This window comes from Choloepus didactylus, chromosome 18 (genome assembly GCF_015220235.1).
Source record: "Choloepus didactylus isolate mChoDid1 chromosome 18, mChoDid1.pri, whole genome shotgun sequence".
Classification (NCBI taxonomy): domain Eukaryota; kingdom Metazoa; phylum Chordata; class Mammalia; order Pilosa; family Megalonychidae; genus Choloepus; species Choloepus didactylus.
The window spans coordinates 3,481,168-3,508,240 of record NC_051324.1 but is presented as its reverse complement, the minus strand read 5'-3'; the positions used below and the strand labels follow the sequence as shown (position 1 = coordinate 3,508,240).

The 27,073-nt window shown below is 41.6% G+C and overlaps 1 pseudogene; it reads right to left on the bottom strand.

Annotated features, from left to right (window-relative positions):
- LOC119513986 overlaps window positions 1-27,073 on the bottom strand; it is a 32,204-nt pseudogene extending 5,131 nt beyond the window's left edge.

Here is a 27,073-nt window from a genome sequence, read left to right as displayed (position 1 = left end):
TGAACCAGGTGACTACGGGAATATTTCCAGGTGCCTGTCTCCTTTCCACCTGGGACTGGTTCAGTCACTCATCAAGCATGTATTCTGCATCCATGACATGCTGAGTGCTAGATACTGTGGAGGTCACAAAACAAGTAGCAGGGGGTGACACATACCCTGGATTCAAAAAGGATACATGCCAACCCTATATGTACAAAGTCTCTGGAACTTCACCTTCCTTTCTAACTTGACTGACAGCTATGGAGCAGCCATTTGGGATCATGAAGATCAACCCAAGAGCCGCATTGGTAAGTTGAAGATGACAGAACTGAAAAATGGAAAGGGCAGTGGTGAAATTCTTGAGTTGCTAACTTTAAAAAAGCTTATCTTCAGGCTTCCAATTATATGAGATAATGAAGGTCCTTACTGCTCTATCTGGAAGTATCCTAAGTGATACACTCCCTCATCTGGAGGAAAGATAGCAGTTGGTGGGCCCAAGTTATACCCTTACAGCTCCAGATCCAAACAGGAAAGAGATCTTCTCCCGACCAATCTCCATATAGTAAATGTCATGAAAGGACTCTGATACTGTTTAGTCTGCTTGCCCCTGCCTGGGTAAATCATGGTAAATCATGGAGGACCTAGGAGTCAGAAGTCTTTGGCTGCATCCAAGGTCAGCCATTTACTATCTAGGACTTTGGGAAAGTCATTTATCTTCTGTGCTTCAAGTTTCTTCACCTACAAAATTAGTGTAGCATCTGCTTTGCCTAACCCTCGGGGTTATTGTTAGGATTCTAAATTTTAAGACAAGAAAATGAATTGGAAAACTAGATAATGAATGGGTAACATTCAATTGACACATTTCCTGGTTACCCTCATCTCTGCAGCCATTACTTTTTAGTCTGCTTTTCTTGCTCCTTTTCCTCTACCTGGTTGTTAAAGGTGAGAAGCTCTTCAAGGCCCAACTGCTGGCCACCTCCTCTTCCCAAGCTCTTCTCTCTCCTTAGAAGAGCTCCTCCATTACCAAGGGTTCAGCTACCATACGTAGAAATGAGTCACTGTGGTAGATTCAATTAGGTATCCCGACAAAAGACATGTTCTTAATCTTGACCCACATCCCTGGAGGTGTGAACCCATTGTAAACATGACCTTCTAAAGACGTAATTTTTAGTTAAGGTGTGTTCCAACTGAATCAGGGTGGGTCAAGATCATATCACTGGAGGCCTTATAAAGAGATGTCAAGGAAAGCTGGAGGAGAAAACCAAGGACATCACCATTGACAGGAGGTAGAGATGCAAGCCAAGGAACCCCGAGGATTGTGGCAAGTCAGCACCAGAACGCTACTGACCCCGGGAGAAAGCATAACCTTGCTGTGCCAGTTTGGATATATTATGCCCCCCCAAAAGCCATGTTTTAATCCAATCTTGTGGGATATTTGGATTAGGTTGTTTCTAAGGAGATGTGACTCACTCAACTGTAAGTGATACTTCTAATTAGATTATTTCCATGGAGGTATGACCTCGCCCATTCAGCGTGGGTCTTGATTAGTTTATTGGAGTCCTTTAAAAGGAGCAGACCCAGATGCTTGCTGACACTTTAAGATGCTAGCCCAGGGTTTGCTCCAGAGAAGCTAAAATGCTGCAAGAGCTGCTGAGACAGACTTTTGGAGAGATGCTTGGGAGCTGACAGAGATGCTCAGAGATACTTGGAGTTGTGGACTGAAGGACATTTGGAGATGCTAAGCTAAGGACATATGGGAGATGAGAGAGGAGCTGAAACACAACCCAGGACCAGCAGACTCCAGCCACGTGCCTTCCCAGCTGACAAAGGTGTTCCAGACACCACTGGCCATTTTTCAGTGAAGGTATCTCTTGTTGATGCCTTAGTTTGGACATTTTTATGGCTTCAGAACTGTAAATTTGTGACCTAATAAATTCCCTTTATAAAAGCCAATCCATTTCTGGTATTTTGCATAATGGCAGCACTGGCAACCTGGAACACTTGCCAATGTTGAACATTTAGCCTCTGGAACTTTGAGCCAATAAATTCCTGTTTTTAAGCCAATGATTGTCTGATATTTGTCATAGCAGCCTGGCAGACTAAGAGAGTCACCAATTGATGTTTCCATCCCAGACTTCTCTGACTTTCCTACCTATATATCCAACCACTTTCTCAATATTAAAGTTTTACTTTCTCATGGCACCTTGGATATAACATATCTAAAACTAAACATATGACCTTCCCTGATCTCACCATAACAAACCTGGCCCCTTCATGGTTCTTTTCTTGGGAACTGCACAGAGCAGGTGTACAAACCAGAATCCCAGGGAGCACCCCGATTCCTCCCTTTTCTTCCTCCTCCATACCCCCACAACACTATTTTACATCCCAAAGATCTCCAGAATCTTTCCCCTCTATACTTCCACCACCTTTACATCATTTTCTCTCACCTGAATTATGCCAAAAGCCTCCACACTAGAGTGCCTGCACCCACTCTTTGCTCCCTCCAATCCATTCTCCACATTGCATCCAGAGAAAGTTTTAGAAAAAAAATCAACTTTACTGAGATATAATTTACATGCAATAAAATTCACAGATTTGAACTGTAAATGTCAATGAGTTTGACAAATGTATGCATTTGTTCCAGTTTGCTAATGCTGCTGTTATGCAAAATACCAGAAATGGATTGGCTTTTATAAAGGGTGTTTATTTGGTTACAAAGTTACAGTCTTACGGCCATGCAAATGTCCAAACAAAGGCATCAACAGTAGGGTACCTTCGCTGAAGAACACCGATGGAGTTTGGAAAATTCCTGTTAGCTGGGAAGGCACGTAGCTGGTGTCTGCTTGCTCCTAGGTTGCATTTCAAAATGGCGCTCTCCAAAATGTCTCTCTAAACTGTAGCTTTTCTGAGGTCCTTCTCTTTGTGAGCTTTTATAGGGTTCCAGTGAACTAATCAAGACCCACACTGAATGGACAGGGCCACACTTCCATGGAAATAATCTAATCAAAGGTATTACCCACAGTTGGGTGGGTCAGGTCTCCATGGAAACAGCCTAATCTAAAGATTCCAACCTAATCAACACTAACACGTCAGCCTCCACAAGATTGCATTAAAGAACATGGCATTTTGGGGAACACAATACATCCAAACTGACACAATGTTCCCTAACCACCATACTACCAAGATAAAGAATATTTCCAGTGTGGTCTGCAGACCCCTGGGATTCACTGAAACCTTTTCAGGGGATCTATGAGGTCAAAACTACTTTGCTAATAATGCTAGGATACTATTTGCCTTTTCCACTGTGTGGACATTTGCACTGATGATGCGGAAGCAATGTTGGGTAAAACTGCTGGGGCTGTGGCATGAATCCAAGCAGTGGTACCAAGCTGCACCAGGAAGTTCCCCATGCCCTTTTACAGTTAATCTCTCTCACCTTTGGTTCCAGGTAACCACTGATCTGGGTTGTTTTAAATCTGACGTTTATTTATCACTATAGATTAGTTTTGTTTGTTCTAGAATTTCATATAAATGAAAACATATAGTACGTACTCTTTTGTGTCTGGTTTCTTTCACTCAGCATACTTTCTATGGGATTCATCTGTGTTACAGTGTATATCAGTAGTTTGTTCATTTTTGGGTGAGCAGTATCCTGTTGCATAAATGTACCATGATGTGTTTCTCTATTCATCTATTGTTTACAGTTTTTGGCTTTTATGAATCTCATATTCACACAGCCATACCAAATTTCTTATGCTAATTGTTTGTGTGGGATTATCTTTTTCTCATCCTTTTCCCAACCTACCTGGGTCTTGATATTTAAAACTCATCTTTTGTAAGCATCATATGGGTTAGCCTTGCTTTCCCTTTGGAGGAGAGGCAAACTAATTGATTTTATTAATGGGATAAAATATTTATAAAGGCCTGCTTTCATCTTCCCCAAACTCTGGATACCAAAAATTCTGGTTTTAAAAATGTGGTCGGCAGACCCCTAGGATTCACTACAACCTTTTCAGGGAGTCTGTGAGATCAAAACCACTTTCATAATAATAACTCAGATATTATTTGCCTTTTTCACTGCATTGACATTTGCACTGATGTGGAAGCAACAGTGGAAAAAAACTGCTGGGGTCTTGGAATAAAGCAGGGGCACCAAGATGTACTAGAAACCATTATTCTCTTCCCCGCCATACAATTGCAGATTTTTAAAAAAAAAACTGGCCTTTTAAGCATATACATAACAAAGCAGCAAAAATTAATAACTTTATTAAAGCTCAGACCCTGAGTCCACAACTTTTTAAAATCCTCTAAGCGACAAAAAGGTAACTATGCAAAAGGCACTTCTGATGGTTTTCTAGAGGAAATGCACATGTGCAATTGTATGAGATGCAAGCTTAACTTTTTTTTTCCCAGAAAAAAATAACAATATTTCAATTTACTCATTTCCTGACACACCTCTCTGATACTTTCTTCCTGTATTTCTGGCTGCCTTCTTTTTGAGTGTTTCTTCAAATGAGAACTTTATATCTCTATAGAAAGAATGCATTTCTCTCCCATGGTAGAAGAAACTTTTTTTTTTCTTACAGAGCATTGCCATATACCCCACATCTAGTTTCCCCTATGGTTAACATCTTACATGACTGTGATATGTTTATCAGAATTAATGAACCAAAATTTCTACATTATTATTAACTAAAGTCCATACTTGTTTCAGATTTCCTTAGTTTTTACTTATTGTCCTTTTCTGTCCCAGGGTCCCACACATGCAGTTAGTTGTCACGTCGCCTCCTGACTGTGACAGTCTCTTAGACCGGGCGATAGGTTTTGGGAGGAAGACAACAGCAGTTTATGAGGGGAGGGCTAGTCTGGTACTCCATAATGGTTAGAAACAGAAGTCCAGAGGAAACTTTATAAAACACAGATCTGATCATGTTATTCTTCTGGTTAAAACCCTTCTGTGGCTTGAAGAAAAAAGAACCAAATTTTAACATGGCCTTCAGGGTCCTGTATGAGCTGAACCTCAACCACATTCCAACCTCATTCCCTTTCTCCTCTGTCCCTGCTCCATGTCCAGTCTCCACCGTGCTCCCTGTCCAGCCTCCACCTTGCTCCCTGTCCAGCCTCCAGCCTTCTTGCAAGCCCTTGCCGTGTTTCCTCTAGCCCTGGCCCCATCCCAGCCACACTACCTGACGTCCTCCCACCCTTCTGCAGAGGCTATGAATCTACAATAAATCAAATATGGTGAAACTAGCACCGGATTAGGCAGAACAGCCTCCAAACCCTGAGCCATGCTTACACGCATTCAATTCAACCACAAAAGGAGGGATGGCTTCATAGATGCTCTCAGCTAGACTGGCTAAGAGAAAATATTAAGTTTATCCCTAATTCACCCCACAGTCAAAACAAACTGCAGCCCAAGCATTCATAAGCAAAATATATCAAGAGCAACTTCAAACTGATTTTTAAAATGTTGGAAATAAATAGGCATCTCAAGGAAGAAATACAAATGACTGACAAGCATATGAAAAGAAAGTCAACTTCATTAATAATGAAATATAAAATATATATTAAAACAATAATAAAATGTTTATAGTATCAAGTGTTGGGGAGAATATGGGAAAATGGGCATTGTTAGTCAAAGTATATATTAGCATGGTCAATTCATCAAGATTTTAAATGTACACATGTTCTGACCCAGCTGTCACATTCCCAGGAAACAGTTCTATAGAAATAACGTAACAACAGGGCCACAGAACTGCTGCCAGCAGCAAATAAATAAATAAATAAAATTTAAAAATTAAATAAAAAAACACCAAATTCCCACCAATAGGAATATATATAAATAAATTATGGTACATCCAGCAGCAGAACACTATGCATCCATTTAAAAAAAAAAAAAAAAAAAAAGAGATCGCTCTAAACTACTTGAAAAGATGTCCACAGTATAATATTGAGAGTTAAAAGCAAGTTACAAAACAAAAGGAACAGTAAAAACACTAGTTATGTGTGTACACACACACACACACACACACACACACACAATCTGGATTGAAACATAAAATTTAAACCTAAAGGATAAGAAATTGAAGTGGGAACCGAGGAACCCTTATTTTTTACTTTATACAGTTCTATATTATGTGAATTTGTCATGAATAATAGTTCACTTTTGTAATTGCAGAGCCATTTAAGGGTGTTGCGTCTTTGTTCAGCTTTGCGGGACTGAATAGAATGGCTTGATTAACTCAACCAGCCCCGCCCTCGGTGAACCCCAAGCGCAGCTCGCACCCAGCGTCTCGGTGGCGGACAGGACGGCCCTCTGGTGGCAGCACCCCGCCTTGCCAGATCGCTGCTCTAGGGCTTTCTCAACCTCAGCACCATGGAAAACTGTGGCAGGATCACTTTTCGCCGTGGGCAGCTGTCCTCCACACTGTAGGATTTTGAGCAGCATCCTCGGCTCTACCCAGTGGATGCCAGTAACACTCCCTCCCCAAGTTATGACAACCAAAAATGTCCCCAGACATTGTGAAACGCACCCTGCGGGGCAAAATCGCCACCACCTCTCCACCCCCTTCCGCCCATTGAGAACCACTGATCCAAGCGAGCACAAGTCTTGTGAGTGCAAAGCATGTAAACAAAACGTGTTCATTCATTCGCTCGCACATCACACGAGGGCAAAGCATTTATGAGATGATTTTCTAGCATCAGTGGGAACTGCGTGATGTCTAATCCATGGGGCTCTCACACAGTTATTGTCCCAGGTCTGGGATATTCTGAAGTTTAAATCCAGGAAGAAGAAAATCCAGTCTTGTTCAGTGAATCCCTACTGCCTCGGGCAGAGGCAGCAGGAGGGCAAGCCCTGGCACACGTGCCCCACATGCCAGGCCTACCGCAGTGATCGCACACTCTAGGTAGAGACCCCATCACCGCTGTCCAGTCCATGACCACCACTAAATACTGACCAGTCCCCTCTTGTCCCTCGTCCAGCCCACTAGTTTCCCCATTTGGGAGCGTCCCCATGTCCACAGCACCCAAGGTATCCCTCTTCTACTTATTGCTGAGAGGTATTTTTGGGAAACAAAATATCTGCTGAAGTTAGCTCTGCTATGAACTGTGCAATGGCTTGGGCACAACATTTAATCTCCAGACCTCCAGCTCCTCTTAGGGACTGCGTGGGAGCTGCCAAAAACATTGGCCTCTCTCGGCACGTGTGTGCTTTGAAAGCATTAGCACTCATTATGCCAGGGGCATCTGGCACCAGGGTTGGGGGAGGAGCTAGAAGAGGAAGCCTATAAATTCTCCTTTACCACAAACCCATAAAAATGATAACCCATGGAATATCAATGTCAACTCCCCTGTCACATTTCTAGGATAAGGATGAAAGTCAGGTAGATTTCCTTTTTTACCTTTACTAAAAAGGAGATTTAAATTACACCTGCTTTATAAACTAAGGCAATTATGCAGATACCTAGGGACAGGTGTATTGTGGGATAGGAACTCTTTGTCCTGGTTAGCGAGATGGGTTTCTCAGTTCTCTATGTTGCTCTGTCATATCGACCTTCCTAATAGGATAAATTGGCGTATCTTCTGATATAGTTACCTTTAGCAAACCAAGTAAAAATATTAACAGAGAAGAACAAATGAACACACATGGACATCGGCTATGCCAGTGGATTCTTGGAGACAAGCTCTCACACAAGGTTAGCTACCACAATCCAGGTGAAAATCGGGGATCATCACTATTGCCCTTGTAAATCCCTTAATTTGCACACAAAATATGGATGTATAGTTTATGTGTAACTCTGATAATACCACGTTTGTATAAATGTATAAGTAAATAATAGAATGTAATACAAATATGCAAAATAGAATTTTATAATATTTTTAATTTCACTAATCTATTTCTCTGTTGGTTTTCTTGGGGGTTGGGATGGGAGGAATCTCGGTGCTTACAGATGAATTCTCACCAAGTAAAATGTAAGTATGATATGATTTTCCCCAAGATGTTTATCTCAAGCCACTGTTTTGTATGGATGAATCTTGGCAAAACAATAGGCAGCAATCATCAAATGTATAATGTGTCTTTAATAGGTCAAAGGCACTAGAGGGATGACTTTTTATTGGAAACCCTTCTGTTTTATAAGGTTTTCAGAACCATGTGCAAATATCATTGTTTACAATCAGCAACAGCAAAAGATGTAAACGATAGAGTTACCTTCCTTAGGGGAAGAACTGTAATACAGTTGGGGATAAGAGTATATATTAAAATCAAATTTAAAATATCATGTGGTATAGGCATATGTGAGTGATATAAACAATGAGTGGCACAGGTATTCAGAGGAGACTGTTTCCAACTCTGGTGCTCAAGGAAAAGGTTGGGGAGGCGATGACACTTTAAGGTAGGACCTAAAGGAGACTAACTGCAAACTGAAAGAGTGATAATGTGAGAACCTCTTTTGCTAAAACAACAGAACTTTAAAGTGTTAATTCCTCCTCAGAAAAGGCATAAAGTCCTGCTTTAATCACCAATACTACCTGTTTGGGTTTGCTAAAGCTGTCAAATGCAATATACCAGAAATGGGTTGGCTTTTACAATGGGGATTTATTTTTCATTTTTTAAGACTTTTTTTCCAAGGGAAAAGGAAAATCGCATTTATTTTTTTTTTCATTTTTATTGAGATTGTTCAGATACCATACAATTATCCAAAGATCCAAAGTGTACAATCACTTGCCCCTGGGTACCCTCATACAGCTGTGCATCCATCACAGTTAATTTTTGTTCAATTTTTCGAAACTTTTCATTACTCCAGACAAGAAATAAAGTGAAAGATGAAAAAAGAAAAAAAGAAAAGGAAACTCTAATCCTCTCCTATCCCTAACAAACCCCCCTCAATTGTTGACTCCTAGTATTGATATAGTACATTTGTTACTGTTTATGAAAAAATGTTGAAATACTACTAACTGTAGTATATAGTTTGTAATAGGTACATAGTTCTTCCCTATATGCCCCTCTATTATTAACTTCTAATTGTATTGTCATACATTTGCTCTGGTTCATGAAGTGATTTCTAGTATTTGTACAGCTGATCATGGACATTGCTCACCATAGGATTCAGTTTTATACATTCCCATCTTTTGACCTCCAACTTCCCTTCTGGTTACATATATGACTCTGAGCTTCCCCTTTCCACCTCATTCACACACCATTCGGCGCTGTTAGTTATTCTCACATCCTGCCACCAAAACCCCTGTCCATTTCCAAACATCCAAGCTCATCCTAATCGAACATTCTGCTCATACTAAGCAACCACTCCCCAATCTTAAGCCTCGTCCCATATCCTGGTACCTTATACTCCATGCCTATGAGTTTACATATTATAATTAGTTCCTATCAGTGAGACCCTGCAATAATTGTCCTAATGTGTCTGGCTTATTTCACTGAGTATATTGCCCTCGAGGTTTTGTCATCAACTCTTTTTTTTTAATATGGTTTTGTTCACTCACCATACATTCCATCCCAAGTAAATAATCAATGGTTCTCTGCATGGTCATACATTTATGTGTTCACCACCTTCACCACTATCTATATAAGAGCATCTACATTTCTTCCACAAGGCAGGAGGGAGAGTCAAAGAAGGTAGAGAGGCAAAAGAAAGAGGAAAAAAAAATGACAGCTAGGAAGCATCAAAAGGAAAAATAACCTTAAATCAAAGTAGAATAAAGAATCAGACAATACCACCAAAGTCAAGTGTCTAACATGCCTCCCCTATCCCCCCCTCTTATCTGCATTCACCTTGGTATATCACCTTTGTTACATTAAAGGAAGCATAATACAATGATTCTATTAGTTACAGTCTCTAGTTTATGCTGATTGCATCCCTCCTCCAATGCCTCCCCATTTTTAACACCTTGCAAGGTTGACATTTGCTTGTTCTCCCTCGTAAAAGAACATATTTGTACATTTTATCACAATTGTTGAATACTCTAGATTTCACCAAGTTACACAGTCCCAGTCTTTATCTTTCCTCCTTTCTTGTGGTGTCTCACATGCTCCCCACCTTCCTCTCTCATCCATATTCATAGTTACCTTTGTTCAGTGTACTTACATTGTTGTGCTACCATCTCCCAAAATTGTGTTCCAAACCACGCACTCCTGTCTTCTATCACCCTGTAGCGCTCCCTTTAGTATTTCCTGTAGGGCAGGTGTCTTGTTCACAAAGTCTCTCATTGTCTGTTCGTCAGAAAATATTTTGAGCTCTCCCTCATATTCGAAGGACAGCTTTGCTGGATACAGGATTCTTGGTTGGTGGTTTTTCTCTTTCAGTATCTTAAATATATCACACCACTTCCTTCTTGCCTCCATGGTTTCTGCTGAGAGATCCGCACATAGTCTTATGAAGCTTCCTTTGTATGTAATGGATTGCTTTTCTCTTGCTGCTTTCAGGATTCTCTCTGTCTTTGACATTTGATAATCTGATTATTAAGTGTCTTGGCGTAGGCCTATTCATATCTCTTCTGTTTGGAGTACACTGCGCTTCTTGGATCTGTACTTTTATGTCTTTCATAAGAGATGGGAAATTTTCATTAATTATTTCCTCTATTATTGCTTCTGCCCCCTTTCCCTTCTCTTCTCCTTCTGGGACATCAATGATATGTACATGATTGTACTTTGTTTCATCCTTGAGTTCCCGGAGACGTTGCTCATATTTTTTCATTCTTTTCTCCATCTGCTCCTTTGCATGTAGGCTTTCAGGTGTTTTGTTCTCCAGTTCCTGAGTGTTTTCTTCTGCCTCTTGAGATCTGCTGTTGTATGTTTCCATTGTGTCTTTCATCTCTTGTGTTGTGCCTTTCATTTCCATAGATTCTCCTAGTTGTGTTTTTGAACTTTTGATTTCTGCCATATACATGTGCAGTGCTTCCTTTACAGCCTCTATCTCTTTTGCAATATCTTCTCTAAACTTTTTGAATTGATTTAGCATTAGTTGTTTAAATTCCTGTATCTCAGTTGAAGTGTACGTTTGTTCCTTTGACTGAGCCATAACTTTGTTTTTCTTAGTGTAGGTTGTAATTTTCTGTTGTCTAGGCATGGTTTCCTTGGTTATCCAAATCAGGTTTTCCCAGACCAGAACAGGCTCAGGTCCCAGAGGGAAGAAATATTCAGTATCTGGTTTCCCTGCAGGTGTGTCTTAGAAAATTTCTCCACCCTGTGATGCCTCAGGTCACTGTGCTTTTCTGCCCAGCAGGTGATGCCTGTTAGCCTATAATTCTTGACTGGTGTGAGGAGGTATGGCCGTGTTCCCCCAGGCTCTGGGGTCTGGTTCTGAATGGAAAGGGCCCCACCCCTTTCCTCCTAGAGAAGACAGACCCCCCAGGTGGAGGTCATTAGCATTTCAATGGTCTCCCTCTCTGCTTGTGCTGTCTCCACCCTTCCCCGAGTCACAGCCCTGGAAACTGAAAATGACTGGGGCTTTCTCCACTGAGCCAAAAAAGAAACAGATAGTCCCCTTCAGACCCAGTCCAAGGCGACCCTCTGGCTCTCCAAGGTCAGTCATCACCCAAAGCCTCTGTCTGTTTTTTGGGGCTGCGTACCTGTAGTGATCAGTTCACACTCGCTACTTAAAACCCCAGTTGGAGCTCAGCTGAGCTATATTCGCTTGCTGGGAGAGAGCTTCTCTCTGGCACCACGAGGCATTGCAGCTTGGGCTATGGGGGAGGGGGTCTCACGACTTGGATCCGCAGGTTTTACTTACAGATTTTATGCTGTGTTCTCGGGCATTCTTCCCAATTCAGGTTGGTGTAGGATGAGTGGATGGTCTCGTTTGTCCCCCTGCAGTTATTCTGGATTATTTACTAGTTGTTTCTGGTTTTTTGTAGTTGTTCCAGGGGGACTACTTAGCTTCCACTCCTCTCTATGCTGCCATCTTGCCTCCTACAACTTTTAACATTTCAAGATCCAAACTATATTTAGACCAAATCGGAATTAAACCAGTTCACTGCAGTGCAATCTATTCACTCATGCAAGCCACCCATTGTAAGCTTGGCTTCTCAGTCAGGGACACCTGTCCTGAGTTTTTAGTTAAAAAAGAGGTTACCATAGATGAGGCCTCTGAAAGAGGGGCAAAGGTTTCTCCCCAACCAAAGCACTGGCAAAAAGGAAGAAATATTTGTTGAAGGACTTTGTTACTGAAGTTAACAAACATTATTTTAAGAGGTCTGATTCTAAAGATCACCATTCTTATAGATGACCTTTCCATTTCAAAAGGAAGTTACTAAGGATTTCAGGTATCATGAAAATTATTGCTGGATTTCACTATTTCTTCAAATAGTTTTTGGTCTGTTACAACTAATCTTCTGAACAAAAATCCATTCTTCTCTAACTTCAGTTGTGCTTTCCAGCTCTGTAACTCAAGCTCCATAGAACTTCATGCAGTAGTTAACAGCATACTTTAAACAGAAAAAAAAGGCAGGAAAGGAAGAGTTCAGAGTAGCCCTGGATGTGAGAAAAACATAAAGCATGGAAATCTCAAGTCCTGGATAGATAATCAGGAATGATACAGGAAAATCAAAGTACACCAATCCTATGCATATCTTAGGTTCCTCCTAAGTAACTGAGAAATGCCTAAAATAAGAAAAAAGGAAGCAGAACCAATTCACAGAAACAAACAAACAAACAAATGACTCTAAGAGCAATTTACGTTTGGATTGATTCTAAAGAAAGAAAAACTCTGCATAAATGCATACACTTGCCATAGACTAACAAAATAATGCATGGCATTATGAAGGACACATAAAACTTCTTAGTCATGTACAGGTATCTTCATCAAGCAACTCCATGTGATATAATCTGTGGATAGCTTGCTACAAATTCATATGTCTATTTCTTTTTTTTTTCTCCCTTAAATATTCTAAGGATATTATTTTCAGTCCACTAAAACCCTTTCATCAGGATTGTATGAGACAGTAGTTACTAAGTACACTGTCAGTTTCCAGGGTAAATGGTGTTTCTGAGAAATGATGGCAATAGTTTCAGCCTTGTGGAAAGGGGAAAGAAAGAAGATTCTAGAAATGTGGAGATGGAGAAAACTATAGATCCAGCATCAAGAGAAAACAGACTGAAATAAAAGACCTACTTTGAGATCAGTGAACAAAGATTTTCTAAGAAAGTGGGTGTAATAACGCATCTGTTCAAGTTTGCTAATGCTGTCATTATGCAAAATACAGGAAATGGATTGGCTTTTATAAAGGGGGGTTATTTGGTTAAAATTTACTGTCCTAAGGCCATAAAAGTATCCAAACTAAGGCACCAACAAGAGGATACCTCCATCCTTCACTGAAGGAAGACCGATGGCATCCAGAACACCTCGGTTGGCTGGGAAGGCGCATGGCTGGTGTTTGCTGGCCCTTTGCTCCTGAGTTGCTTTGCTTTCAGCTTCTGAGTCCAGCGGCTTTCACTCTAAGCATCTGGGGGTCCTCTCTTAGCTTCTCCAGGGCAAACTCTGGGCTTCATCTCTTAGCTTAGCATCTCCATACATCTTTCTGTCCACAATTCCAAGCATCTCTCAGCATCAACAAGCATCTGGATCTGTGTCAGCTCTTAGATTCTCTCTTAAATACTCCAGTGAACTAATCAAGACCCAACCTGAATGGGTGGGGCCACACCTCCGTGGAAATAATCTCATCAAAAGTATCACCCACAGATGGGTGAGTCACATCTCCATGGAAACACTCAATCAAAAATTCCACTCTAATCAAAAGACTAATGAATCTGCCCCCACAATCACAAGATTACATTAAAGAACATGGTTTGGGGGGTACGTAATAAATCCAAACCAGCACAGCGTCTTACTCCATTTTGACCATCAAGAGCATTTGGACTTCTACCCTCCCCTTTCCTGCCAGCACACATCTTGTACTTTAGAGAAGGAAACCTGTGCATGCCTTCTGAACTCTTGTCACCAGCAGGAAGTCTGAGTCCTGCAGCACTAGCCCATGTGGAGGAACTTCTCTATATCCACCCCCTAAACACTAGAAAGGCCCAACCTACTCTCTGCCCTTGCTACTCCAAATTGGCTGGCATGTACTCTGCTCTCCCATGAACTTGCTTGTGTAAGGAAGTAATACACTTCTTTCACATCCCCTTGGTGTATGAAGTGTTGTCAGTCTCAACAGCTGACCTATTAATTGGAAAGGGGCCCTTCTGGCCTCTGAGAGGTAACCAGAAACCAGTAGGAAAAGGTAAAGCAGACAACAAACACAGGAGGAAATGAGCTGTAGGATGGCTATATTGGGGCAGAGATTTATAGGGAGGTGGTATTAGTAAATACAATCAACCAAGCATTTCTCTATAGCTTGGACATGGCACTATACCCATAATTAAGAGAGGCAGGCAGGCGGACTCACTGCCCTTCTCCCTACATGGGACGTGACTCCCAGGAATATAAATCTCCCTGGAAAGGTGGGACATGGCTCCCAGGGATGAGATTGTTCCCAGCATTGTGGAATTGAGAAAGCCTTCTTGACCAAAAGAGGGAAGAGAAATGAAACAAAATAAAGTTTCAGTGGCTGAGATTTCAAATGGAATGAAGAGGTCATCCTGGAGGTTATTCTTATGCAATACACAGAAATCTCTTTTTAGTTTTTAGTGTATTAGAACAGCTAGAAGGAAACACCTGAAACTGTTGAACTGCAATCCAGTAGCCTTGATTTTTTTTTTATTAAATTCATTTTTATTGAAATACATTCATACACCATACAATCATCCATGGTATACAATCCACTGTCCACAGTATAACATAGTTATGCGTTCATCACCACAATCTATCTCTGAACATTTTCCTTACATCAGAAAGAACCAGAACAAGAATAGAAAATAAAAGTGAAAAAAGAACACCCAAATCATCCCCCCATCCCACCCCATTTGTCCTTTAGTTTTTATCCCCATTCCTCCACTCATCCATACACTAGATAAAGGGGGTGTGATCCACAAGGTCTTCACAATCACACTGTCACCCCTTGTAATCTACATTATTCTATAATTGTCTTCAGGAGTCCAGACTGCTGGGTTGGAATTTGGTAGTTTCAGGTATTTACTTCTAGCTATTCCAATACATTAAAGCCTAAGAGGCGTTATCTATATAGTGCATAAGAATGTCCACCAGAGTGACCTCTCGACTCCATTTGGAATCTCTCAGCCACTGAAACTATTTCGTCTCATTTTGCATCCCCCTTTTGGTCAAGAAGAAACTCTCAGTCCCACGATGCCGGGTCCACATTCATCCCCGGGAGTCATACTCTGCATTGCCAGGGAGATTTACACCCCTGAGAGTCGGGTCCCACGTAGAGGGGAGGGCAGCTAGTTCACCTGTTGAGATGGCTCAGTTAGAGAGAGAGAGGGCCACATCTGAGCAACAAAGAGGTTCTCAGGGGGAGACCCTTAGGCACCATTACATACAACGTTAGACTCTCCTTTGTGGTAATGAGCTTCATAAGGGCAAGTCCCATGCTCAAGGGCTCAGCACATCAAACCGCCAGTCCCAATGTTTGTGACAACATCAACACCAGTCCAGGTGAGGATGTCCAACACATCCGCACCTTCCCCCAGATCCTCGGGGCTGGGGAGGTGGAGGCTGTAAATATATTTTTTATTATCTGCCCAAATTACTCTAGGATGTGTCACTATTTCACTCCAGCCTATACTAACCTACCGTATCTCACTTCCTATTCAAAGTTCCATGCAATTGTGGTGTTTGAACAAATCGACTGTAGAGTTGTACCGTTTAGAAAATTTAGATCCTGTACCAAATAGATATCTATTCCCTTAGTCTCATATGAAAGTTGAAGTTTTAAAACACAATCAGTTTCAACCTTTATCCTTTGGCCTGGCTTGCCCTGGTCTTAACCAGACCTGCTTCATTCATATCACTAATTGAAGTCTGGGCTCTTTTTCAGCTTTTTTTTTTTTTTTGACAGTGGCTGTATGCACTAATACTGACATTCATATCTGCCGAGCTCTAGCTCTGAGCAGTAGCCTTGATTCTTGAAGATGACTGTATAACTATATAGCTCAAATGGTGTGACCATGTGATTGAGAAAACCTTGTGGCTCACCCTTTATACAGTGTATGGACAGATGAGTAGAAAAACGGGAACAAAAAGTAAATGAATAAAAGGGCGGTATAGGATGTTTTGGGTGTTCTTTTTTACTTTTATTTTTATTCTTTTTTTTTGGAGTAATGAAAATGTTCAAAAATTGATTGTGGTGATGAATGCACAACTATATGATCATACTGTGAACAACTATACACTTTGGAAGATTATATGGTATGTGAATATATCTCAATAAAATAGCATTAAAAAATTTTAAAAAATGTTATACTCCTAGCTATATGCCTAGCGGTGGGATTGCTGGGTCATATGGTAATTCTGTACTTTCTGGGAAGACACCAAACTGTCGTCCACACCTGCTGCACCATTTTGCATTCCCACCAGCAATGAATGAGTTCCTACTGCTCTGCATTCTCTCCAACACTTGGGGAAATAAAAGAGAGAGAGAGGCAGGCAGCTCAATTCTGGAAAGTTGGAGGCTCATGGCCTGTTGGAATAGCCTAAGCCTGAGGCCATGAAAAAAAAAATCACTGCAAGCAGAAGCCTGGTGATGTCAGTAATTTACAGGTATGGATAAAAATACACATACACACACACACACAATGTGAAGACTGATGTTTACAGTCTATATTAGGCTATTCCAGATTTTTCAGATCAGCATTTCTTCACTTGAATGTGTAATATTCTGGCAGAAAATGGAGGGGGCCATTTTCAGTCTTCAAAATCAAAAGGCAACACAATTGTAACAATCTGTAAAAGTGTGATTCTTTGGTATTTAGTATCTGCATGAATTTGTCCATAAATTCAGGGTTATTCTCCACTGTGAAGTCTCTGATGCCTCACTAGCGCTGAACTACACCTGAAAGCTCTACCACATACATTGCACTCACAAGATTTCTCTCCAGCATGAATTCTTCGATGTTGAGAAAGATGGGCACTTCTATTAAAGGCTTTCCCACACCCATTATATTCAAAGGATTTCTCTCCTGTATGAACCCTCTGATGTTGAGTAAGGGATGAACTCTGGCTGAAGGCCTTCCCACAATCTTTACATGTGTAGAGTTTCTCTCCAGTGTGGATTTTTTTGTGTTTTATGAGCATTGAGCTTTGACAGGAGGCTTTACCATATTCTTTACATTTGTAGGTTTTTTCTCCAGTGTGAGTTCTCTGATGTCTAATATGGGCTGATCAATCACTGAAGGCTTTCCCACAGTCATTGCAGGAATAAGGTTTCTCTCCAGTGTGAATTCTCTGATGTTGATAAAGATGTGAGCTCTGACTGAAGATTCTGCCTCATTGACTGCATTCATAGGGTTTCTCTCCAGTGTGAATAAATTGATGGACAATAAGGGAAGAGCTGCGACCAAAGGCTCCAGCATGAACTGATGTTCAATATGGGATGAACTGTGGCTGAAGGCTTTGCCACATTCCTTACATTCATAAGGTTTCTCTGCAGTATGAATTCACTGATGTTGAATAAAGTGGGTTATCTGAATAAAAGCCTTCCCACATTTATTACATTCATAGGGTTTCTCTCTCCATTAAGAATCCTCTGATGTACCATGAGGGCTGAACAATTATTTAAAGTTCTTCTACATTCACTACATTCATAAGGTTTTGTTCTATTACGGATTCTCTGATGTCGAATAAATGGTGTAGTTCAAACTAAGGTTCTTCCATGCACAATATATTCCTTCCCACTGTGAATGCTCCGATAACGTTTGGTAAGGCACAAGTTCCAATTAAAGGCTTTTCTACCTTCATATGATTTCTCTCCAATATTTGTTTTCTGATGTTCAGTTTGGTGTACAATGACCAAAAACCTTCTCATACGGATTACATTCCAAACCTTTCTCCAGTATGAACTATACAATGTTAACATAGACCAAGTAATCACTGAAGATTTTACCACATTCATTCCACTGAAGAACTTTCTCATTTGAGCTTTCTTACGTCTGACTAGGTTTGAATTCTGTTTCAAACTCTTTCCAGCATCACATACATAAAGTCTTGCTTCTTTAGGAAATACTGATTGTATAACAAAGTCGGACTTCAGACTAACATTTCTGCCATATTCAATACATTTAGGGTTGCTACTTGCTACAGAAGTGTTTTTCTTGTAAATAACTGTTGCTTGTTTCCAGAGTTTCTCCTGATTACCCTGTACAATTTCTGAGTGACCATAATATCTCAAGGTCTCCTTCAAAGTGGAGGTCCTTGGATCACCTTTTGTGTTTCTGTCCATGTTTATCCTTTAGGATGATTTTCTTTTTTTTCTAGAAAATACCTTCTTTGGTTTTGACTTCCAAGTCTCCATGTCAGAAGTAAAACTGCTCCCTGAAAGGAAATGGCTAGAGTGGGAATGAGGTAATAATACTAAATATATCAGTAGTCACAAATGTAAGTAACCCAGTCTACAAATGATTTACTGAATATCTATTATGTGCTAGGCATTGTGCTATGCTAGGATTCAGTGATTAGAGAAACACATACAGTACAAGCTCTTTTAAAACTTACCGTCTATTGGAGAACACAAGGATTAATCAAATAATTTCAAGTAGGATGAATCTCATTTGGAGAATGATCAATACTGTACATCTGAATGGTAACTGGCCCTAGCCTCTGAATTACAGGAACCTTCCCTGGCTTTTGATAGCCCCCTTGCCTGGAGTCCACCCCAGCAAGGGTCGTCTCTTAATGCCACCCCTACTGCCACAGTACCCTGAAAAAAAAACTTTCCTTGATGATTGCTGGGGTTGCTAACAGATTCAATAATTTTCCATATTTTCCTTTGCTAGCCTGAGTGATGCTACCCATTTGTGAGAGACTTCCTTTAACATCACTGTCTTTCCCTCTCTCTGAGCCTCCCAACACACACCTACGCATGCACGTGTGCACACACACACACATACACACACACACTCCCATCCAAGGCTCACAGCGGGTCAAAGTTCAGAAGAATGCAGAAACTTTATAAGGATCAGGGGATTAGGCCTACAATTAGTACTATTTCAACTTTATTATGGGTAAAACAAACAACATATATCTCCTCAACATAAATAGTTGAGGACTATTTTTAAAATAATCTTAATTTGTGGATTTGACATTCTTATATAATTTAAGAAAATGAAAGTTAAAAGAAGTCAATAGCATTGAGTGGAGGACAGAAGTCGGAGCGAGGGGACTAATCCACTATTAGGCCACCCAAAAAGAACGAACGACCTATTACTTTTAAGCCCAATGGACAACTTGCAACCCTCTTGCACTTGACCTCTCTGGCATTTAACACCTTGAGCCCAGCCCCTCCTACTGCAATGCTCTCTTCTCTTGGCTTCCATGACAAATAATCTGACCTGGTTTTCCTCCTCACGCTGGCAACTCTTTCCTCAAACTTCTTTTGGAATCTCTTTCTTTTTCTTATGCTGAGAAATGCTAAAAATACAAAAATTTATATATCATACCTCTATTTCCCCCCACATTACCAAAAAACTATTACCATTTTCTTATATATGTTACCAGTTTTTCCCCATATATTTCCTTTCAAAAAATCACATGTGATATATACATATGACTTATTTTGCAAATATTTAAATGTTTATGTTCATTAGGGTTCTAGACCCTCTTTTGACATATACTTTTCATGATCTCATCCACTCCCCCTGGCTTAAATTACTATCTATCCTCACCTGATTCCCAAATCAGTACTACTGAGTAAGATCTCCTTCTTTCACTAAAATTCATTTAACAAATCCCCCTGTGTGTAAAAGAGTTAGCACAGCAGACCTGGCCACTTATCCTACAAAAGGGCAGCTTACAAAGTTGGTCCTTGGCTGGCGTCTGGAAACTTGGATTTCAGGAGGGTTCCCGCCACTAACGGGTAAGAGTAGCTCACTGTGCCTGCATATGTAAACAATACAGTTTATGCTAAGTACCTGCTTTCCTTCTGGGAATCTGGGATTTGGGGACATAACAAGCAGGGGGTGCCTACTAATCAGCCCCCAGTTAAATCCTGGGCAATGAGTCTCTAATGAGCTTCCTAGTTGATGACATTTCACTCGTGTTGTCACAACTCATTGCTGGGGAAACTACTTCCCTGGGAGAGAACCCTTGGAAACTTGAACCTGGTTTTCCCTGGACCTTGCTCCATGTGCCTTTTTCCTTTGCTGATTGTGCTTGGTATCCATTCACGGTAATAAATCATAGCCGCACCGACAGCCATATGCTGAGTCCTGTGAGTTCTCTTAGCAAATTACTGAACAGAACCCGAGAGTGGTCTTGGGGACCCCTGACACACCCCTTATATCCTCTACCTCCAGACATTTCCATTTGGACCAGCGTTTCTCAATACAGCCCTATTGACATTTTAGGCTGGGTAAATCTTTGTGTGGAGGCATGTCTAGTGCATTTTAGGATGTTTAGCAGCATCCTTGGCCTCTACCCACTAGATGCCCACAGCACTCTCCCAGTCTCCAGACATTACCAAGTGTTCCTGGGGGGAAAACTGTCCCTAGTTGAGAACCACTTTCAGGCCTACCACAGACACTTCAATTCAACTTAGAAAAAACCGAATTCATCTTCCACCCTCTAAACCTGATACTTCTCCTTACTTCTCTATCTCAAGGAAAAGAGCATCCATTCACCTACACTTCAAGTCAGACCTGGGAATTATCTTTGTCTCCTATTCTCTCATCTCTCATATCTACTCAGGCAGCAAATTCGGCCAATTCTATATGATTAAAATTACTCAAATTCTTTCATTCTCTTCATGTTTTTAGGTAGGGAAAACTAGGTATGATTAGGCTACCAGACAGGATAAGGGAATGATGGCATAAAATGCCTGTGGGCAAGGCGCAAATGTGACTCCAGAATCAAGTGTTAGGGTGTAACTTCCCTGAGTCTAGGCAGAAGTAGAGAGTTAAGCTGTCAGGACTCTGATATGTTTAAAACAAAATAAGACCATCAGAAGCCTCAACATTTTAAAGGCCTAGAGGAATTTGGAAAGACTCCCTAATTCATATTTCAAAAGATGCAATCTGCCTTGTTTTCACTTACATGTGCAGCTGCTTCTTAGCACTTCTCCCTCCATCATCCACCGGTCCACTGCTCGTTCCAACTGGAAGATGATACCAGGTTTAGAAAATGGAAATCCTGCTCAAGGGAAAGAAAAATGAATGTGATTGCTGGTTTGAAAGACAAAAATCCTATTCTTACTCCCACTCTGTTTTGTTTTAGAGAGCAAAGAACAGGACAATTAATTGTCAAAATAAATGAATGTTGTACCTAAGTAGGTGAGAAACAATTTAAGGATCTGATCTGGATTCTGGGGGAAAAAAAAAACACAAAAGCCCATTTGTTATTTCCCCATAATAGGAACGAGGGAGTTTTCAGAAAGCAAAGGCACCACAAAAGACAGACCTGAAACAAAAGGTCCTGACCTTATCCAAGAAGGCCAGGTTACTATAATTCTTGAGCAGTACAGCTCTGTACAAGGCTCTGTGAGCAGGGTCCAGTTCTCTCCTTTCTTCCTCTGTGAAGTTCACAGTCACATCTCTGAATGACACAAAGCCTTGAAACACCAGCCTGGGGTCCTGAAGGAAAGGCTGAAAAAAGGCAGAACTGGGAGATACTGATGGGATGTAAAGGAAATGGATCCCACGGTGTCCACAGCTTTAAGTGTCAAAGGCAAGTTTTTTATTGACTTGTGTATTAAACAGCCTTCAAATGTTCATATTCTTTTGATACAGTAATTCCTTCTCTGAAAATCAGGTATAAATAAATTCATCACCTGCCCCCCGTTGTGGGACAGGATCCCCAAGATGAATAAGCCTTCCTGGCGATGTGGGACGTGGATTCCAGGAATGAGTCTGACCTTGGCATCGAGGGACTGAGAATGCCTTTCTGACCAAAAGGGGGAAAAGAAAGGCAACAAAATAAGGTTTTAGTGGCTAAGAGAATTCAAATAGTCAAGAGGCTGTCCTGGAGGTTACTCCTATGCAAGCTTCACCTAGATATGCCAAATGGCCACAGTATGATAAGCCCAAGTCAAGAGTGGTTCTGAAAACCCTAAAGAATATCCGGATCCCTATCCAAGACTCTATAAAGGTTTCACTCACTAATTTTTTTCGTCAGAAGCTTAGATCCTTCAGAGTGCTCCTATGCCAGCTAAATCCCAAAACCCAAAGGCAATAGCCTCTTCAAGAACATCAACCAGATGTGTCCCCTTTGCTTATAAAGTTGATACCCCCTTTTTCTGACACCCCTTTTTAACATGAACAGGTTGGGGTGGTTGCTGCTTGGGCATCCCTGATGATCAGGAAAGTGATTAAACTAGAGGGAGGGGTAGCAACAGACAAGATGGAATTTAACAGAGGATTATGAATGCTGAATCTTTATAAAATTTTCTTTTTCTTAGTTGCTGGGGTGTTGGAATAGTTAGAAGGAAAGAACTGAAATGGTGGAACTGTAACCCAGAGCATCCTTTGAAGTTTGTTCTATAGCTACTTTCTGAATTGTAATTTGAAAGCTATACCTTTTTATATATATGTTATATATCACAATAAGGAAATAATTTTATTATTGAGTAGGCCTGTAATAAATCTGCTGATTTGTATGATCTAGCTTTGTGTTCACGTCTCTTCTCCCCAGGAGATTCTAAGTAGATAGAAGTAAGAGAAATCTCATGTGCCTTTGGATATCTAAGCTAAATGTCTCAAATAAACAAACCAAAGCCTGATCCCCCCCAACCATGCTCTATCAGTCCTCTTCCCTGGTAATCTGCTAAAGAGACTTGATCTTCCCCATCTCCTCCACTACAAACCAGTGGGAGGCAGCCAAGCCTTCTGACTGTCATTACAACTTCCAGAAACCTGATGAACACCACAGTCACCATTTTCTTGACACGTCACCCCCCACCACTTGTTCCTGTTTTTTCAAATTGCTGCTGCTAGAGGGGCTGACAAACTTCATGCTACGAGAAAAGAAATCTATTTGCTTCAGGAATTAAAATGGAGATTTTAGGGAAGAGAGGAAAATTTCCAATTCACCTGGGACTTTACTGTCTGGCGAAGAGCAGCCGTGTTTTCCTCTTCAAGATGCCCCTTTTGGGGAAGGGCGGAGTCCCTAGATGGCAGAGCTGGAAGAGAAGTAAAAAAGGTATTCACTGATCTTTATGTATCTCAGACCTATGAGATTAGAAACAGCCATTTATGACAAAATGTGCCTCTGATCTTGGCTGTTGTATGGTTTGAAGATTATGCAGACAACGCAAAGATAACCCCCAAGGGTAGACTGAATGTCACTTCCGAAGCAGAGCAAAATATGACAATTAACTGGTCTCAAGATTTGCCCAAGACTTTGATCTGAAAATAAGGTTCCTTGGGGTGGTTTGAAGCTATGTGCCTCAGAAAAACATGTTCTTAAAATAATCCATTTCTGCGGTGTGAACCCATTGTAAGCAGGACATTTTGAGGAGGTTACTTCAATGAAGGTGTGGCCCAACTCAATCAGGATGGGTCTTAATCTTATTACTGGAATCCTTTATAAGCAGAATGAAATTCAGATAGATAGATACAGATACAGATGGGAAGCAAGAAGCTGAAATTCAACAGAACCCAGTAGAGAAAGGAGAGGCCAGGAGACACCATCAAGTGCATTGCTATGTGACAGAGGAGCCAAGGATCCTGGGACCCAGTCCCACAAGGCCACAGTCTTCAGGAAGAAAGCCTCACCTTGATGACACCTTGACCAAACTTCTCCAAGCCTCAAAACTAATAAATTCCCATTGTTTAACCTGACCCATTACATGGTATTTGCTTGAGCAGCCAAGGAAATGAAAACATTCCCTGGGACCAAAAACAGCACACAAAGTTAGAGTCAGAGGAAACCTCCAAGACCTCTAGCCTCAACTCCTTATTCACAAAAATGGAAACTGTCCAACATTATAGATAAAGGAGGCACAGAGGCAAAGGTCAACAGTGGTCATTCTAGCAGTTGAGGGTCTTGGTGCTTCCTAGGGAGCTTCCGGGCCACTGGACTGTGATATTCCAACCCCATGGTAAGCTGCGACCATCTTGGGTTGGTCCCACTACACACACACTCCTCTAAATTGTAGTGTGTCGCCTCATTCATCCCTGTATCTGAGCATCTTGACAGTGCACCTGGCTGACAGCAGGCCCCATAAATTGTGAATGAGTGAATGATGATCCACCCAACTCCTATTATCTGATTTCCATGCCCATCAAGCAACCTTCTGCTCATGATTTACATTTACATTTCGATTTTGCCTATAGGAGAAAACTGCCGATCATATTAACTTTAAGCATTGTCTGAGCTTATCTCTGAGTAGTAGGGTAGAGTTACAGGCTATTTATTTTACCCTATATATGATTCTGTATTTTCCTAATATTCTACAGTTCATTATTTGTTTAATCATCCCTTCTAGCCTTTATCCTCTCAAAAAGCAATACTTAAATCCATGCCACCTACAATCCTTTCCCACTAGAACACTGGCTTTGGCATCTGCTTTCACTCTGGCTCTACATGACCACAGGCAAGCTTCTTCTGTGCTTCAATTTCCTCATTTGAAAAATGGGAATAATAATGCTATCTACTTCACAACACTGTGCACTAATGCATATAAGAAACCCAAACCAGTACCTGGTACAGAATAAGCAGTCAGTTAATTATCAGCCAATGATTACTGTATTTTCAGCATGTCACCGCTAACCAAGATTTTATGGGGTCTGCTTTCTCTACTTTGTTTTCTGACAACAAAAGATTTTACTAATATTAGTATTTTTTTAACTTGAAGCTCTGAGAAAGTAAGAAATCTCACTCATTCCATTATACCGGCTGCCTTTCTGAAGGATGAGAGATTGGGCAAGTCTGATGCCCAGGAAGGAGAAGGAGATGGAGAAGCTGATTTGACTGGGCAACAAAGGAAGACTCTGGTCTGTTGAACCTTCTCTGAGCCCAAGTGCAGAGCCCTGCTGCTGGTTCTGGCAGCATTGGGGACAGCCCTGGCTCCCTTTCAGTTCACTCTAAGAAGTGTTCCCTTTCAGGGAGATACGAAGGGATGGTCTGGGTTTGAAAAATGGGAATAATAATGCTATCTATATGATTGGTCAGCTTCCCAAGTCCCCACTTGCCCACAAGATGACTGCCCCTCATTGGAGTGAACACTGGGAATCAGTGGTTGGGTAAAGCAAAGAGAGGAATCTCATAAGCTCCAGGAAGGGGCCCTGGGCACATCATTATGTTAGAGGCATTATGCAAGTTCCTTGTAACCCAGACCATCCCTTCGTATCTCCCTGAAAGGGAACACTTCTTAGAGTGAACTGAAAGGGAGCCAGGGCTGTCCCCAACGCTGCCAAAACCAGGCAGCAGGGCTCTGTACTTGGGCTCAGAGAAGGTTCAACAGACCAGAGTCCTCCTTTGTTGCCCAATCAAATCAGCTTCTCCATCTCCTTCTCCTTCCTGGGCATCAGACTTGCCCAATCTCTCATCCCTCAGAAAGGCAGACAGTATAATGGAATGAGTGAGATTTCTTACTTTCTCAGAGCTTCAAGTCAAAAAAGTACGATATTAGTAAAATCACCAGCGCTTACTGAACACTCTCCTTTCACCAGGTACTTTCCATAAATCACTTTTGACAGACAAGGAAACTGATAACTTGCACAAGATCTCATAGCTGCCCATACTCATTTTACAAGCTTGCTGTAAAGAAAAACTAAAAGACTAACTGCACACTCCAGGTGCCCAGCTAATGGCAGAACTTCCCTCATTTGTGTATTTCTTAACTCTGTTCTCAAGTGTGTAGGTCCAATTCTCCATAATCACAGCCTTTTCACATCAAATGGTTGTAGCAACGTCACCTAAGTCCTCCACATCTCTTCTTGGGGACTGCCAGTTTTCTCCCAGAAACTCTGAGATTCTGGATTGAATTTTTCTCCTTTTTCAGTTGCTTTTTTTTTTTTCATTCTCTCAGATCCCACTCATAACAATAATCAGGGACTCTGAAGCAGTATCATTTTCACTAAGGCTAAAGCTGCAAATTTCAGCAGCCACTGGTCTCCAGGAAGCACTGAACACCAGCGAGCATCACTACAACTTTTACCCCAGGGACCTGCACAGGGAGACACTCAGGAACACAGACAATCACAATCAGCGATAAAGATACTGCTACCAACAAGACCGAAGGTGAAAATGCCCTTGCTGGGAGTGAGGGCACCTGGGTTCTAATTTCTACTCTGTGCCCAGTGGCTGGATGACCCAGAACAAGTCACTTTACCTCCCTGGGCCTCTGTTTCTTTTTATGTCAAATGGGGAGATGAATGCCTACTAATAATTATAGCTACTACTGATCGAGCCCTTGCTCCGTGCCCGGCACTCCTTCAATTGTCTTCTATCAAATTCATTTAATCCTCACATTCGCCACTTACGGAAGGAACAATAAACTTCTTTTTACAGGTGAGGTACACAAAGCACAGAGGTCAGAAACTTGCCTAACATCCCCTCTCTGAGCGATTCCGTGTTTTGCCAAGTGGACGAGCGGGATCTCTTTCATCCATCCCCTCCCACGTGAACACCGTCGCAGTCCATAAAACGGTTCCACCACGCTGTGGGTTGGGTCCTACCTGCTTCAGACTGTGGGGACTCTCACCCCGCTTCCAAGCAAAGAACCCGGAGGTGTCACACCCACAGTCAGGCACAGACAAAACCCAGAGACACACTCGTGGGGCACAGGGACAGGGTCAAGGTGGCCGAGCCCAGACAGGCATCACTCCAGCTCTTGAAGGGGGGATTACGGTCAGACCAGAAGGCCCAGGAAGAGACTCAGCGGGGCGCAGCCGGGCCCCTAGTCTGACAGTCCCCGGCCGGACACGCACCCCAGAACCGCGTCTGCACCTGCCGGGTCCTGACACCCGCCACGCCCGGGCCAGGGAGGAGAGCGGAGACACAGCCTCCCAGCATGCCGAGCGCGTCCAGACCAC